The sequence below is a fragment of the Prosopis cineraria genome, unplaced genomic scaffold, assembly GCF_029017545.1.
Source record: "Prosopis cineraria cultivar Desert tree isolate PC_DT_omini unplaced genomic scaffold, ASM2901754v1 PC12, whole genome shotgun sequence".
Classification (NCBI taxonomy): Eukaryota; Viridiplantae; Streptophyta; class Magnoliopsida; order Fabales; family Fabaceae; genus Prosopis; species Prosopis cineraria.
The window spans coordinates 31,760,189-31,778,233 of NW_026555343.1; the positions used below are offsets into that span (position 1 = coordinate 31,760,189).

At 32.4% G+C, this 18,045-nt stretch overlaps 1 non-coding gene across 1 annotated transcript; it reads right to left on the bottom strand.

Annotated features, from left to right (window-relative positions):
- Window positions 1-5,828: 5,828 nt before the first annotated feature.
- Window positions 5,829-5,930, bottom strand: LOC129289729 (small nucleolar RNA Z247). Its single transcript, XR_008588217.1, has one exon. It is a non-coding gene; the product is annotated as a small nucleolar RNA Z247 (small nucleolar RNA).
- Between the last annotated feature and the right edge of the window lie 12,115 nt (window positions 5,931-18,045).

The following is an 18,045-nucleotide window of genomic DNA, read 5'->3' on the forward strand; positions in this document are numbered from 1 at the left end:
TAGACGACCTAAATTTAAAATAGTTTAAATTTTTACTTATGCTTTTATTTTATATTATTAAAATAAAAATCTATAAATTTTTTAAATAAATAATTTATCATTAATCAAGACAGTGGAAATTTAATCTATATGGTCTAATTTAATATTACAATTTTTACATTTTTGATAAATTGACTGTTTAAATATATTTTTAACAGTCTACATTTAATATTAAATTTTTTTATAATTTTTATTTAAATAAATATAAAATTAAAATGAAGATAATATCCTAAATGGTACTTTGAAAAAAATATTTTTTAAAAGAATTGTAAGTTAAATTTTAAAACTTGGACTATCTAAATTAAATATATGGATAGTGAATTTATAAAATTATAAACAAAAATTTAATATTAAATTTGGACAATTCAAATTAAACCAAGACTACCTAGTTAGTAATATTGATACACATATTTACTAAAAATTTATGATTTTTATTTTATAAATATAAATAAAAATTAAAATTAAAATATAGATTGCCAGTATTAAATCATTTGGACGGCCCAAATCTCATATGGTGTTCATCACCCATGAGTCAGCTCCATACGCTACATGAGCTTTGAATTTAATATATTATATTATATTATATATTATTTTGATATATTGATATTGATTATGTAACTAATCATTTGTGTGGGTTACAGTCTATTGGTGGTGGAAATCGTTTAACTTTGTTTAAGGGAAGGCTTAAGTTTTGAAAATCATGTTAAAAAAATAGAATAACTTGCCTCTGTATTATGATATTATAGAATACTTTTAAAATCATTATTAGTTAACGTGATATTGACGTTATTAGTAATTTATTAAGATGAACTAAGTCGATTTTTTCTATATGACCAAAAAGATAATATAAAAAGAAAAAAAATATTAAGTATATAAATTGACATGACATTAGTATTAGAGATATTATTGAATACTAATAAATAATTAAAAGTACAATTCGTCTATTTGTAATGATTGAATTGCCACTCATACAGATTTTTCTTCTATAATTTTTTATCTGCAGTCATAAGCAGATGTCTTTCAGAAGTAAGAATTTGGTCTGAATTTGGTTTTTTAAATTAAACAAATGTATCTTAAATAAAGAAATATAAGGAGTGTATGGTATAGTTCTCCTTCCTCTTAGGGGATTAAATACAGTATATATAATTATATCTTGGTACAAAAAATGAATTAGGGGATTACATATTTCCCTTCTCATCTTGTGCACTAGCACAAAAATAAAAATTTCTATTAACTTTTACACCAGTTAATGAGAAACCAATGTAAAATATATATATATATATATATATTTTTGATACACCGGTGTCTAAAGTTAAAAATTAAAAATTCAATTTTTGCACTGTAGAATCCAGACTGTCAATTTTTTTCCAAAAAAAATTAGGTAAAGAAATCATCTCGATACTATCCAGATCATATATTATAGCTACACAGGAAATATACAATACTTACTACACGCACAAACACATGTCTATACGCACACATACACAAATGAATACAAACTGTTTTTCAGATTAAGAAGCTCGGATGAAATATCTCAATTCTCAAATGAAATTTCAAAACATATTTACAAGTCATTTCTAACATATTTCACCAATATCAAAGAAAACCTTAAAACTCATTAACTCTGTCTTAAAATTTAATAAGTCCTCAACTTTGTCCCTATTAAATATACATACTATAATAACATATTTTTCTCTTTTTAATATTCAATTGAGGGTAAAAGAAAAAATTTGTTATGAAAATTTAATAACATGACTTGTAAATAAGACAAAAAAAATCCTTCTCTCCCTATGTATTGGAGCAAAGAGAGTATGTAACAAGTAACAACTTTTAACGTTAAACTGCAACAAATTAGCATGTACCTTATCCACAAAAATCTTTTCAATTGTAGTATTCAGGTCATCTTCCCAGCACCATTTCTCTCCCTCATCTCCTTCTTCAATGTTGACTTTCTGCAAGTTTAGTGTGCTTTGGATTTTCTCACAGAAATTTTTTGACTTAGAGCAGTTGCTCACTATTAGAATATTGAAATGGTAACAGCCACTAGTATTGATGAATATTCTTGATACATAATAGTGAACCATTCACAATAGTATAAATAGAGTGCCAGAATGAGTGAATGGTGCTACAAGTGAGAAGAAAAAGATACACGTAGCCCTAGGAATATTTTAGAATAAGGAAAATTGATAAAAACAAAAACAAGCTGTACAATGAAAATAAGAAATGGGCCTAATGTGATTGGGCTTAGCATATCTTAGCCTTTTTACTCTAACAGCCCCCGTTAAGTTGAACGTAGGGGATTAACAATGGGGCTTAAGTGCATAGCAAAACGAGGAGCAGGCAAAGGCTTAGTGAAGAGATAAGCTAATGATCAGTCTTGAGAAGATAAAAAGGTGATGCTGAGAGTCTTGGCAGCAACTCTTTCTTTGACAAAATGAAAATCCAACTCAATGTGTTTGGTTCTGGTATGCATAACTGAATTGGCAGATAAATAAGTAGCGCTAATATTGTCACAACAAGGAGTGGGAGCAGTGGACAAAAAAATACCCAATTCCTTAAGGAGAGACTGAAGCCAGATTAATTCACAGTTAGCTAAAGCTAAAGAATGATATTTTGCCTCTGTAGAGGATCTAGCCATAGTTTGTTGTTTTCGAGCAAACCAAGAAATGAGGTTCTGACCAAAGAAAACACAAAAACCACCAGTAGATCTTCTATCATCAGGACAGCCAGCCCAATCAACATCAGAGAAGGCAATAAGAGAAGATGAAGGTGACTTGCGTATTGAAAGACCATAATCAACAATATATTTTAAACAACACAATATGCGTTTAACAGCAGTTCAGTGAGTATCTTTAGGTGAGTGCAAAAATTGACAGACTTTGTTAACAGCATAAGATATATCTGGCCGAGTAAAAGAAAGATATTGTAGACTACCCACAACACTTCTATAAAGAGTAATGTTAGAAAAACTATTGCCATCATGGATAGATAACTTAGTGCCAAAAACCATGGGGGTACGCATAGGCTTACAATGTAGCATATTGGTCTTTTAGAGCAAATCAAATATATATTTATGTTGAGACAGAAAAAGACCTTAAGATGTATAAGTAGCCTCTATACCAAGAAAAAAATGTAAATCACCCATATTTTTGACAGGGAAAAACTTGCCCATAAGAGAGATGAAATTTGATATGGATGAAGAATCAGACCCAGTGATCAATATATCATCAACATAAACCAAAATATAAATAGCTGAAGTAGCAGTCTTCCAAATAAACAAAGATGAATTAGACTTAGATGGAGTAAAACCAAGTTGAGTCAAGCAATCATGTAGATGAGAAAACCAAGCAATTGGAGCTTGCTTTAAGGCATAAATGGACCAATTAAGCTTGCAAACATAGTGAGGATATTATGGATGATGACAACCAGGAGGTTGTTTCATGTAAATTTCCTCCTCAAGAAAACTATGAAGAAAAGCATTTCGAATATCAATTTGTTTAATAGGCTAACCACCAGTGACAGCCAAGGATAATATTAGCCGAATTATTGTAGGTTTAATTACAAGAGAAAAAGTGTCATGAAAATCAATACCTTGTGTTTGATGAAAACCCTTAGCAACCAATCTCACCTTGTACTTATATAGCGTTCCATTGGGATGAAATTTCTAGCAAAAGACCTATTTACAGCCAATAATCGATCACCTGGATGATGGGGGAATAAGAACCCATGTCTAAGTGGAATGAAGAGCATGAAGCTCAGTGTTCATAGCATCACGCCATTCAAGAATTTTGAGAGCAGATGCGGTAAAGGTGGGTGTATTGAGATTCAAGTTGATTGTGGTAAATTATTTAGGCTTAAGGGAGTGGGTTTGAGCACGTGTGACCATACGAGGAGGAGTGAAAGGAGGAGCAGGCGACGGAGTAGACACGACAGTGATAGAGGGAGACACAAATGGTAATGAGAGAGAATAAGAAGGAGACGAGGCTGAAAAAGGGTTGGGAGAATCCAAAACAGAGTTGGATCGGGTAGGGGAAGAAATGAATCTAGTAAGTGGACCGAGAATGAGAAGAAGACTGATGAGAATTGGGCTAAGAAGTGAGATTAGGTAACATAGTATAGGAAGGATTTGGGCCAGAAAAATTTAAAGAAAATAATTGTGGAGCAAGGAAAATGGTTTCATCAAAAATAACATCTCGAGAGATATACATATGACTTGTCTTAAGGTTAAAGCAATAGTACCCACAATAATTATTGGTATAGCCTAAGAAAATACAAAGCACAGAACGAGGCTCCAACTTGTGATGGACGTAAGGCCGTAAATTAGGCCAACAAGCACAACCAAAAATCTTAAGGAAGGAGTAATTAGGAGAATGATGAAATAATAATTGATATAGAGACTTGTATTTAAGAGTTGGTGAAGGAAAATGATTGATGAGATAAACAATAGAAGAAAATACATGGACCCATAATTTTTGAGGAAGAGAAGCCTGTGTTAAAAGAGCGAGACCACATTTAGTGATATGACAATGCTTTCGTTCAACAGTACCATTTTAAGCATGAGAGTAAGGACAGGAAATGCAATGAATAATGCCATGTGATTGAAGAATAGAATGTAAGGCTTTAAATTCACCACCTCCATCTATTTGAAGAAATTTTATTTTAGTCTGGAAAAGATTTTCAACTTATGTTTTGAATAATTGAAAAACAAAGGTAACATCAGATTTTAAGCGAAGTGGATAAAACCAAGTATATTTGGTGAAGTCATCAATAAAGGAAACATAATATCGATAACCTTTAGAAGACAAAATAGGGGATGGACCCCATGTATCTGAAAAAACAAGAAACAAAGGGGTAAGGGAATGATGAGAAGAAATGGGATGAGGCAGTACATGGTTTTTAGATATATTACAAGCAGAACATGATGAAGACAATGCAGAAGTGGAGTAAGGAAGAGAATATTTTACTAAAATGTGCTGAGCAGTCCTAAAAGCTGGATGACCAAGTCTAGCATGCCATTGATCTTTAGATGCTTTAACTCCAAGACAAGCAGTAGGAGCAATTCGAGAAGGGTAGAGATAATTATTTATTAGCCCGTGAAAGAGAAGTTTCTTGGTGCGCATGTCCTTAATAAGAAAATGAGAAGGATAAAATTAAAAATAAACATTATTGTCATAATAGAAATGATAAACAGAGACAAGATTTTTGTTAGAAGAAGGAACATAAAGTAAATCAGATAAGAAAAAATTACAAGAAGTAGAGAATTTGTGTGCTCTATGATGAGCTATGGGAAGAGTGGAACCATCAGTGGTATGGACTTGGTCACGACCTTTGTATGGTTCAAACTGGAGGTTGAGGTTAGAGAGATCATTAGTTATATGATTGGTTGCTCCAATGTCAAAATACCAAGCATCATCGGGAGCAACAGTACTATAGTTGTAATGAGCGTCAACAAGAGAAGGAGGAGGTGGAGCTTGATAAGAGTGATCAAATCTGTGATAACACATGTGCACAGTATGGCCATATCATTCACACAAATGACAGTACAGGTCAGAATAAGAGGAACGTCCACCACAACCTCCGCAACCAAAGCGACCCTTACCTCCAAGATTAGTATGACCACCTCTGCCACGTCCCCTAAAGTACTAACCAGTATTTGGTGGAGGGAAGGTATTAATAGATTGAGGCCTAGTATTAAAATTAATAGATATATTGGATAAAACAATTGAAACAGAAGTGTTTTTAGATAGACGAGCTTCTTGCATAAGCAAATAGCTAAGCACATCTTCAGGGGTTAAAGTAAGAGCTCGTGTGGTTATAAAGGAAACAATAGAGTCATAATCAGAATCAAGACCATTCAACAAATATGTAATAAAATCAGTGTCATCAACAGGTTTTCCAACAGTGTTCAAAGCTTCAGAGAGGAGCATAGCACGTTTAAAGTAATCATTAATGGAATCACTGCCCTTTTTTAAGTTAGTAATCTGATTATGGAGATGAAGAAAATGAGTTTGATTCCTTTGAGTAAATAATCATTCAAGATCAAGCCACATGGAATGTGCTATCTTATGCTTAATAACTTGTCCAATCAAGGATTCAGAAAGTGAAGAAATGATTACTAAAAGAGCCAATTGATCCAAATGAAACCATTTTAAATATTCAAGATTAGGGGAGCCAAAAGTTGTCAACTCAGGAGGAGGTGAATATGAGCCATCCAAAAGAGAAAATAGCTACTGGCTGTTTAAGTGAGGCCCCATTTACACCTTCCAGACAGCATAATTTTCCTGAGTAAGTTTGATAGAAATAAAATGAGAAGGAGAAGAAGAAAATAAAGAAGGAGAAACTAATAGTGGCTGAGACGGAGCATTAGAGCTATCAGAGTCATGTGAGGCTAATGAAGCCATAATAATTTTCATGGCTCTGATACCATGTTAGAGTATTGACATGGTAACAACCACTAGTATTGATGAATATTCTTGATACATAACAGTGAACCATTCATAGCAGTATAAATATAATGCAAGAATGAGTGAACGGTGCTACATGTGAGAAGAAAAAGATACACGTAGCCCTAGGAATATTCTAGAATAAGGAAAATTGATAAAAATAGAAACAATCTGTACAATGAAAACAAGAAATGGGCCTAATGTAATTGGGCTTAGCATATCTGAGCTTTTTTACTCTAACACTCACTATCAATTTTTCAAGGGATGGAAACCCGAAGACAAGTTTATCCTTGGAATTGTAGAAACTTGTGAGGTCTCTTAGAGACTCAAATTTTAAAATTTTCAATTTGCCAAAAACAATCTTTTCTTTTGTGTCTTCTGCATTCCCTTCCACCGTGACAATTTCCTCCATTATTTCACATTCAGCAACCTTCAATACAGTCAATTTCACCAAGGATTTTGCAGTAGACAATGACATTAAATTCTTTAATTTGCCACAATTCCAAACTTTTAGATATGTCAAGTACTTGAATGACATGGGGGAAGGCAATAAGTTTCTCAAATGATCACAATAAAAAATGTATAGCCGCTTAACCCTTTGAAACATGGGGTCATTTTTGAAGCTTATATTATGTAGAAGATATGAATTTGACAATCTCAATTCTTTAGGATGGAATATAGTTCCAAATTTCTAAAGTGAAATAAGGCTTCCATTAGCCACCACCTCTTTGATAGTAGAATTCCATAATTGTAAGGATTCTAAATTAGAACTCTCTTGAGAAAACTAAAAGAGAATTTCAAAATCACTCAATTTATCAAGACAAAGATGTTTTATATTGCGCATTTGATCAAGATTACTTCCAATAAAGTCCTGCAACCACTTCCCTTCCTTTGGGCCCAACACTAGAACTTCCAAGTTGGATAACACCTAAAGGTCAAATTAGAAGAAAAGGAGAACTTTAGAAGAAGACAACTATTTAAGCCATACCAAGTGTGCTTGTAGTAACTAGTAAGGTTCAGTTAGCTTGAAGAAAATCTTCAAGTTCATTAAATTGCATATTTTTAAATCATGATATTTATAAAGGACAGCCATTTAAGCTATAATAAGTAATCAAGTTCTAGCATTTTGTGAAAAATCTTAAGTTCACACATTTGTAATTTTGTGCAATCATGATTCAAAACAAATAAAATGACACAAGTGTCTTTAAAGAAGACCTCAAGTAAAGCTGAGAGCATTGGTTTCAATTCTAAATTTCCTATTTCCTTGTCAAATGCTTCCAACTTGTTACAATGATACAGACCCAATTTACTCAACACTTGGAAATCTATACTATGTGTTCTCTGGTAGAAGCTTATGAGTTTTGGTAGACCAAACAATCCCAGCTGGGTTAGCTTAGGAAACCCAAACATGAAGTTGCTTTTATTTAATGCATCATCATTGGTTACAATTTCCTTTGTCCCTATATAATCATTTATGTGAATGCCCACCAATTTTATAAGATCAGTAGGCGACAGAAAGTGGGAAAAGATTTTCTAGGCTAGGGCAACTCGTCAAAGAAACGTCTTGCAAATTTTTTAAATTAAGAATTCCTTGAGGATCTCTGTTCCATACATGCTTCAATTCTGGTAGATCTTCCAATTGAAGATTGCACAAGTTTATTTCATTCCTCCCTCTAATTTGAGGTGCAAGTTGAAGGTTAAATATCTCTTTGACCAACTCACAATCAATAACCTCCAAGCTACTAAGATTATGAAACTTTCCTACCATGTATTGAGGGAAAATGATGACAAGTTTATCACAATCTTTGATGATCATAGATTCTAAATAGTGAAAGGAATCTAGGCCTTCAACTTCTTCATACTGGTGATTTCAATTTTCTTCAATTAAGGAAAGACATCAAACTCCTATACATAGACAAAATTAATCATAATTTAATCAAAATTATAAAAGAAAATAATTCCTCATTTTATGTCTAATCAAATCCAATGCAACCGCATACCTTGCTTGCTTCATTTTTGTTGATGTCTTCTGTAGCAAGAATATCTATTATCAAATCACACCTACTTATAAAAAGGCTTTGCAATTTCATCAAGCTCTTAGCCATTGATGATGAAACTAAATATTTCAAGCTACCATAGTCCTTCACAATCAAATTTGTCAAATTTTGAAAGTTACCCCATACCTCCTTGACATCAATCGAAGACAACTCCAAGCTCTCTAGGTTGGGAAGTGAAACCTACTAACAGAAAATTTATTGTAAATTTCATATTCACAAGAGAGTAAGATTTTAAAAGCTAAGCCAACTTCTTTGATTTCACAATAAACTAAAAATGATTTAACAAGCAATCATAGAAAGGTATAGAGAAATATAATTGTTTAGAGTTCATAGAATATACCTTTGTATTAAAGAGCGGATGACAAACAACAGTAGCTTCCATTTGAGATCTTGGAACAATCTTGTCATTAGCATAAAAACAAGCCAATACTGGTAAGGATTGCATTATCAAAGTGCACAATTGAGGAAATGCAATGCTATCATCATTTGCATTGTTGTTAGTAGTATTCTCTTCTCTTTCCACAACAACAACATCCTCCAAAAAATCACATTCAGAAACTTCAACTGTCTCAAGATTTGTGAGAAATGTAACCATGTGAGAAGAGAAGACACTTTTCAATCGAGCACAAATTTTGACCTTGATAGTTTTTAAATAGTGAAAAGCATCATTGAGTTAATACTAGACAATATTAGTACCCTCAACTCACCCATTCTGTGAAAAAGTTTGTATGGTACTTTCAAGCAAGGTTCTTTGCTATTAAGATGGAAGACTTTGAGTCTAGGGCAATTTATATATTCTAGAATATCATCAATGATATCACAATGGTGTAAAGAGATAGTGGTGTACCTTTCAAATGTATCATTATTAGGCCACTCATCCACTTTACTGTATCTTAGGCTAAAAGCATTTTTCTCCTTGGGGGCTATTAATAGAGCCGAATCATTGATCATATCATGCATGGTGACATGATCAGAAGAACTAACATTCAATAACAAACTAGAGTCTTTTAACTCACCGATCACCATATTTGTTCTATCTTGAGCTTCTTTTATTGTATTAACTCCTTGAAATATGCTTAAACCAATGCAATATTTTACCAAATCCATTATCAATGGATCCTCACCCATTTGAGCGTAAAGTAAGAAAATAGACTTGAGCTCTTCTCTTTTCAAATTATTGTAACTTAACCTTATACAAATCTCCACTGGCTTTAGCACTCTAGCCAATTCTTGCTTTTCTATTTGCTATAATGCATTCTCCCAAACATATTGTTTTATTATTCTTTAAAGCCTTTCCAATTGTTACTAATGCCACTGGCAACTTTGCATACTTATTGGCAATTTTAGCTAATAATGATTCTAACTCATCAAAATCTCCATCAACTATTCTTGCTACCTTGTTGAACAATTTTTCCGCATCCTTTTCTTCCAAGACTTTGACAGAGAAGATTGAGCTTTCCTTCACATCCATTGCCTTAACAATACCTCTTTGATTTGAGATGTTAGCAAAATCTTACACCTTTTAAAACCGCCAGGACGCTTTTCTGTTTTTAGCATACTTTGACCAGAATCATGCATATCTTTGATTATCACCTGGCTGATAGCATCATCATTAGATGGAATTCCCAACATGTTGAGGTCAAGTCCTGCCCAAAGATCATCAAGGATTACCAAAAACTCTCCCTTTCTCCTTCTTTAACCTTTATAGCAAATGGCCTAGTCTTCCAATCCCACTCTGGTCATTAAAACTCAAGCCCAACATGTCTGCAATTTCTTGTTGAATCTTTCTTACATCAGGAGTGATTGTTATACATGCCATAACCACCACATCAAACAGCTTTTGTGTTATGGCTTTCCTTCCAACTGCTTTAGCTAAAGTGGTTTTGCCAACACCACCTTGCCTTAAGATACCGATCATGTTATTTGTGGGATCTTTCAGAGCATCCATAACACCCTCCACAATGGCATCTCTTGAACTAAATGATTCATAATCACTATCAGAGAGAGCATTAAATTTTTTTTTTATACAAAATGATTTATAAAAAATATAGCATGAATTTCATTTACCATGTGATTACTGTAAGTACAACAGTAATCACCAGACCCAAAAATCCAGCTAAAGAAATCCAGCTCAATTTAATAATCCAAAAGGTACCTCTAATTAGACCCAGAAAAATTTCATTTACCATGTGATTACTGTAAGTACAACAGTAATCACCAGACCCAAAAATCTAGCTAAAGAAATCCAGCTCAATTTAATAATCCAAAAGGTACCTCTAATCAGACCCAGAAAAATTTATTAGAGGGAAAAATATTTTATACTAAAAAAAATATTAATATTTTTTAAAAATATGATTCTAAATATAGTTAAAATAATATATAAATAAATTATATGAGAAGTTCAAAAATATATATTGGTTTCACCTGTATCATAAATTTATTTTTATAATAATATAAAAATAAATATTTTTTAATATATATGTTTAATAATTTTAAAAATAATATGGGGCAACTTATTTTTTTATGACGTAATTGCAATTTTAAAAGGAGGCAAATGCAATTTTAAGTTTCAAGTAAATGAAAATATTTTTATCTCTTTCTTCAACGTAGGTACGTTACCTTTGGTCAAAAAAACGTAGGTACGCTACGTCCCTCCTCTCACTTACCATGTGCTCCTTCCTTGTTGAAACCCATCCTACATCTCACATACTCAATTAATCTTGCTTTCTTTTTATTAAAATTTTATACTCCATTTTTCCAATCTACCAAAAGTCCTTTCAAAATGTGGAAACCTCTAACCAAAATAACTTTTAGAACGGTAACGACATATGAGATTAAAATTCTAATATTTAAAAAATTCAATTAAGAATCAAGTTTTTAACTAACTTTTGGAAATATTACGGAATAAAAGTTCCATATTTGTTTTGAGTAAATACTGAATTCATTCATAAACTAAGTCAGAGAAACTAGACACTTGCAGTCCTTCCTTAACTAATTCATGTTTCCTTAAAAAAAAAAAATAGTGTGAAACGGAAGGTTATTATGAAGCATGAATGGTGGTTGTGGTTTAGTCCTCCTTGCAGCGGAGATAGATATCACCATGACTTTGAATGGTAATGACAGTTGAAATTAAAATTCCAAAATTTAAAAATTTCAATTAAGAGAATCAAGTTTTTTTAACCAATCTATTTAGGAACACCACAATTACCAATTGTTGGTTACATATAAACTGGTTCAATTTTTTTATGAAAAAAAATCGTATTGTAAATCAATACAAGTTAACTAAAAAAAATTTAAAAGTAAGATGGAATTAGAATAGAGCAAAGAGAAAATCATTCTCTTAAAATTTAGCAATCATTTTTACATTGTACATAAAATTTAAATGGATGAACACATGATCTCATACAACATCGTCTCATGTCCAGTGGGCCAAAATCTAGTTGAAATTAAAATTCGAAAATTTAAAAATTTTAATTTAGAGGATCAAGTTTTTTTAATTAATTTTTTCGAAAATAGAGTAAAATGCTCATATCTAATTTGACCTGAAACACACTAACTTTTTTTTAAAAAAATAGAAACTAAGTCGGAAGAACTAGACATTTAAGATAACAAGATATGGAACAGGAAACATTATTTATTTTATAAAAAAAAATAACCTTGCTTTGGGAGAGAATGGTGGTTTGTTCCGACTCGCTGATCTTGAGGCCTTGATCTTGAAGCTGCAGCAGAGGAGCGAAGACTTAATATAAAAGAATCTATCAATATTTATTTTAAAAAAATTGAATTGATTAGTTTTGCTAGTATTGAAAATATCTATTTACAAAACTGAATTTGTATTCCCACTTTTTGTTTTTAAAAACTATTTTATAAATCAATTGTTTAAAAATTATTTTTCAAAACAAAATAAGATAAAAAACCTGTTTGATTATGTTCTTTGAAAACAATTTTAAAATTTAAAAATCATTAGATAATAACATGAGTTGGCGACTAATAGCAGAGCATGGATAACAAATTATTTTGATTGACATATCTTGCACATAAGGATAGCTGAGTCGGGATTCTTCAAGCTATCTTTTGTTAACAATGTCTTACATTTTTTATTTTAAAAAAATATTTTTCCACCATAAATAGAACTAGTAATTTGGGCCAAATCTAATGAGTCAGTCCGAACTCGCTCGCCCGAAAAATTTAGAACCGAACCAAAAAAATAATATTTTTTAACGTTTGGGCCTATTCGGGTCCCGAATAGGTTTAAGAAAAATTCAGACCAAACTTGGTCGAGTTCAGACTTAGCCTAAATACTTGAATAAAAAATAAATTTTTTAAAAAATATATAATATAAAAAATATTAATTAATTATTTAAGTTTATGACATTTTATACTAAATACATATGTTTGAGTATATTATTATAGTTATTTTTTTAAAATATTAATTTTTTGTTATTTTTTTTTAATCAATGAGATTCTCAAAATAATATTCAAATATATTTTAATATTAATTTTTATATTTTAAGACCCAATTTTTTTTAAAAAAAAGTTTTGAGTCCTATAAATCATTTGCATACCCAAAAATATATTTTATATTTTTTATAAAATAAGATAATTAATTTTAAAGTAAAAAATTAAAATAATTTTAAAAATAAAATTCGGGTATGTACGAGTTACAGGCTCTACTACTAGATAAGATAATAAATAGACTAATATTCTTGGATAATTATTTGGTTATCATCCCAAACTAGTTAAAAATTAAGAATAAATTAAAGTAAATACCCCTTATATGTAGGGGTTAAACAATATAAAAAATTAAGAAAAAATAATTTTTTAAAAAATATTATTTTACTCATAATTAAATGATTTTATTTTATAATAATAATGATGGCTATTTTTCTCATATTCTTAAAATAAAAAGTATAGTTTATCCAAATTTATTAAAAACTTTGAACTAATCGGGACAATCACTTTACTCGACAGTATGTTGTTTAGGGCACCATCCGACTTGTTCTAATTCAAACCAAGTGTCAACTAATAGACTTGTTTATGAAGTCTTTCCGTTCTCGCCATTTTCAATTTCTGGTAGACAAACTCAAGTTACTTTCTTTTAACCATCTTGAGTTTGAGTGAGTATGTTCTCTAGAATATTCTAAGAATATTTTACTATTTACTATGCCATTATTAAAAGATATTATTTGATATGATATTGTTGTGGTCATGATTAGGTTGTCTCTTCCTCCCTATATATATTGTACTATTCATAATAGTAATAGACATAGTATTTTTCAATCTTCTTTGGTCTTTAATTTCTCTTATCTCTAATCCTATTTGTTATTAGATAGTGGTATAGAAACTGAATGGGAAAAAAGTTACTTTGGTTATTTCTTTAATCTAAAATGCTAGTACAAGGAAAACAAGATCCTATTTTTACTGCTATAAGTCTTAAACTGAAAATAGGGAAATAAATGGCAGGTTATAAAGGGTTACAAATGCATTTTATTTGTGTTAAGGGTGGTGTTACAACATATGTATGTTTCTTCCATTACTGCACTGTTGTTATTCTTTTCAGCCTCCTCGAATTAGACAGAACTCGCCCTTGAGTCAAAGTTGGCATCAGCATTGGGTTGTTTAGGAAAATGCCCTTTCCTCAAATATATCTAAACCAAATCTCCCATACTAAAGATTTGTTGCTTCCAGTGTTTGTCTCACTATGACTTGAGTTTGGAATTTGCTTATGAATTCTTTCACGAAACTTGGTCATACAACTTTTTGACTTCCTTTGCCCTTTGATCTACATCAAACTATATTGCTATATTGCTGCTTATCAAGTGAAAGGGTCAAATCTAGTAGACTAAGGGGACGAGTGCCATAAACAACTTCAAATGGGCACTTTCCAATTGCTTGGTTGACAGAATTATTATAGGCAAATTCAACTTGAGATAGAATAAGGTCCCATTGCTTCAAGTTCTTTCGCACAAAATTATGAAGAAGATTGCCAAGAACTCTGTCGATAGCTTCTTCTGTTTGATCATCCGTTTAAGGATGACTAGCTTTGCTAAATTAGAGCTTAGTCCCCATCTTCTTCCATAACATTCGCTAAAAGTGAATGAAAAACTTAACATCATGATCAAAAGTGATAGTCTTGGGAATGCCATGGAGATATACAATCTCTTTAAAGAACAGATCTACTACATAAACAACATCATTTGTCTTTTGGCATGGGATTAAGTAGGCCATCTTTGAAAATCAATCCACGACTACTATGCTACCTCTAAGTTTGTGGTAAATGAAGGACAAAATCCATGTTCACATCTTCCCGTAGTGCTTCTGGAAATACCAATGGCATGTATAGTCTTGTATTTTGACTCTTGACTTTAGCCAAATGACATATTCTACATCGTTGCATATGCCGGTTAACATCTCATTCAAGCCTCAACCAATAAAAATTCTTCTTAACTAAATCAACTATTTTGTCTCTACCAAAATGACCAGCTAGTAAGCTTCCCAAATTATGGCCTCTCTCAAAGAACCCTGTGGAATGCATAAGATTTGCCTCAGAATAAAAACTCATTATGTCTATAAAACTAACAGAAAGATTGATTTACAATTGCTTCCCACAACATACAAAAATTAAGATCATCCTAATATAGCTCTTTGACAAGTTCAAACCCAATAACTTTAGCCTACATTATTGTGAGCAACACATGTCGAGGGCTAAAAGCATTAGCTATAGAGTTTAAAGTTCTAACCTTATGCTTAATAAGGAATGGATAAGACTATAAGAGTTTACTCCAACAGGCATGCTTGCGACTAATCTTCTACTGAGAATTCAAATGCTTTAGAGCCTCATGATCAGAAAAGAGTATAAACTTTTTATTTAGGAGATAGTGACTCTAATGTTAGAGAGCTCGAACAATGACATAAAGTTCTTTGTCATAGGTAGAATACCTAAACTTAGCATCATTGAGCTTCTCACTAAAAAAGATAATGGGATGGCCCTCCTGGCTTAAGATGGCACCAATGTTGGTGTTGAAAGCATCACAACTAACTTCAAACACTTGGTCAAAATTAGGAAGGGCTAAGACAGGAGCTTTGATCAACTTCTCCTTAAGCTCCTCAAACTTTTCTGAGCTGGCTCTATCCACTAAAATTTATGTCCTTTGGTGCCATCTGTAAGTGGTGTAATAATAAAGCTAAAATTACGGATGAACCTCTTGTAGGAAGAAACTAATACGTAGAAGCTTTGAACTTTCTGAATAGATCTTGAAATTGATCAGCTATCAATGGCTATAACTTTGCTTGGTTCAACTCAAACACCCTTTGTAGTAATGATGTAACCTAAGAACACAACTTCATTGGTGAGAAAAGTGTACTTCCTAAGATTAGCATAAAGCTTCTATTCTCACAAGGCTTGTAAGGCTTGCCTTAAGTGCTCTAAGTGTTTTCCTGACTCTTACTGTAAATAAGAATGTTATCAAAGTAAACAACAACAAATTTTCCAATAAAGGGTCTCAATACCTGATTCATCAGGCACATAAATCTGCTAGGGGCATTTGTCAACCCAAAAGACATCACATTCCACTCATACAAGCCATCTCTGGTCTTGAAAGCAATCTTCTACTCATCTCCTGGCCAAATTCTAATTTGGTGGTATCCACGACCAAGGTCCATTTTGAAAAAGGTAGTGGCATCATGCAATTGGTATAATATATCATCAAGCTAGGGTATTAAAAACTAATACTTGATAGTGATCTTGTTTATAGCTTGGTGATAAATGCACATTCTCCAACTCCTAACCTTCTTAAGTACTAGAAGAATAGGTACAGTATAAGGGCTGACACTTTCTCAAACCAACCTTTTTTTCAATAGCTATTCAACTTACCATTGGACTTTGACATGTTCCTGAGGACTCATCTTGTAAGCAAGCTTATTAGGAATGACTACTCTTAAAACAAAGTCAATGGCATACTATATGTCTCTCATGGGTGGCAACCTTGGTGGTATCTCATTAGATATCACATATAGAAATTCAGACAATAAAGGCATGACTCCGGCGGATTGGTAGACTCATCGTTTACCTCAAGCACTAGAATGAGACTTATCATTTGGACTTTGAATTTTGTCACCTTGAACTCCTCTTTGATAATCAAAGTCCCTAATGGCTTAGATTCCCTCGAAGATTGGCTAATCTTACTGGGTAGTAGAGGCGCTAATGTGAACTTGACACCATCCTTCATGAAAGAATAGGTGTTGCACGGACATTATGCATAGTATGTCAATCATATTGCCATGGTCTCCCCAAAAGAAGGTGGCACGCATCTATAAGAACAACATCGCACAAAACCTCATCACAATACTTGTTCCCAATGTAATGAGGCATTGTTTATAAAATTTTACCTCATCCCCTTATTAAGTTAGTGAAGCTTGTAACGATGTGGATGGTCGTGCGTTAACAAATTCAATTTCTCCACCATTATTTAGTCATACCTTACATTTCCTTGGACTGTGCAATGAGTGTAAAAAATGTTGCATCATAGCCATGATTCTTCCTTAACTATAGTTGTATGTAGATTTTGTCTAATCATTAATGCTTCGCCCTAATATGTAGGCATAACCTCTTCATTATATAATAAATCAGTTCTATACAACTTAAGTCTCCTCCTCATCTTTTTTAGGTGCTTCATACACTTGCCCTTCCCTAATGGTGACGACTCCCCAGGTAGGACAATTCACAATAATATGGCCAAATCCTTGGCATTTAAAGCATTTAGGTGCTTTAAAGCCAGATTCCTTAGCAACATTTGGTGGTGGTTTGCATAAAGCACTAGATTGTAGCTTGTTTGAGAGGCTAGATTGCTGAAACTCTGCCTTGCAGGCATCTAAATAACCCCAGAGGAAGAAGGCTGGGAAGATAATCTCTTGGGCATTTGATTTTCTACACAGATGGCTAGACGGATGATGTCATCCAAGGTCCAATACTGCTAAAGTTGGACTAGACAGCTAATGTCAGCATTTAGGCCTACAAGGTACCGAACTGGATGACTGATGTCACAATTTTTTTTAGAAATAACTATGTGCGTGTTCGGTTTTTGTTTGCCATATTTGGCCACATTAAAAAAAAAACTCCCACCACAGTGATAAATCAATAAACTTGTATACTAACAAAATAAATTGGGAAAATTTTTTGCCAGAAGCTAAGTATTTTTTTTTTGTTATCATTTGTAGAAACAAATTAGTCAACAAGGGAAAAACACAACTTCTTTGTGGGGTCTTAATCAAACCCTTATGGGTCCCTTGATTTTGGATTTTAATCCTCTGAATTTTGCTTTCTGAAGTTTGGTGAAGTTGGAAGCATCACAACTGTTGCTTACATCATGCCACAAAATTCTGCCACTACTGCAATATTAACGGTAATGGCACTGCAATTAAATTTGTTGAGACTGAACCCATAATAATGACTTCTGGGCAATTAAATTTATTTTATTTGAAGATGTTGGGAGAACGTAGATTTCCAC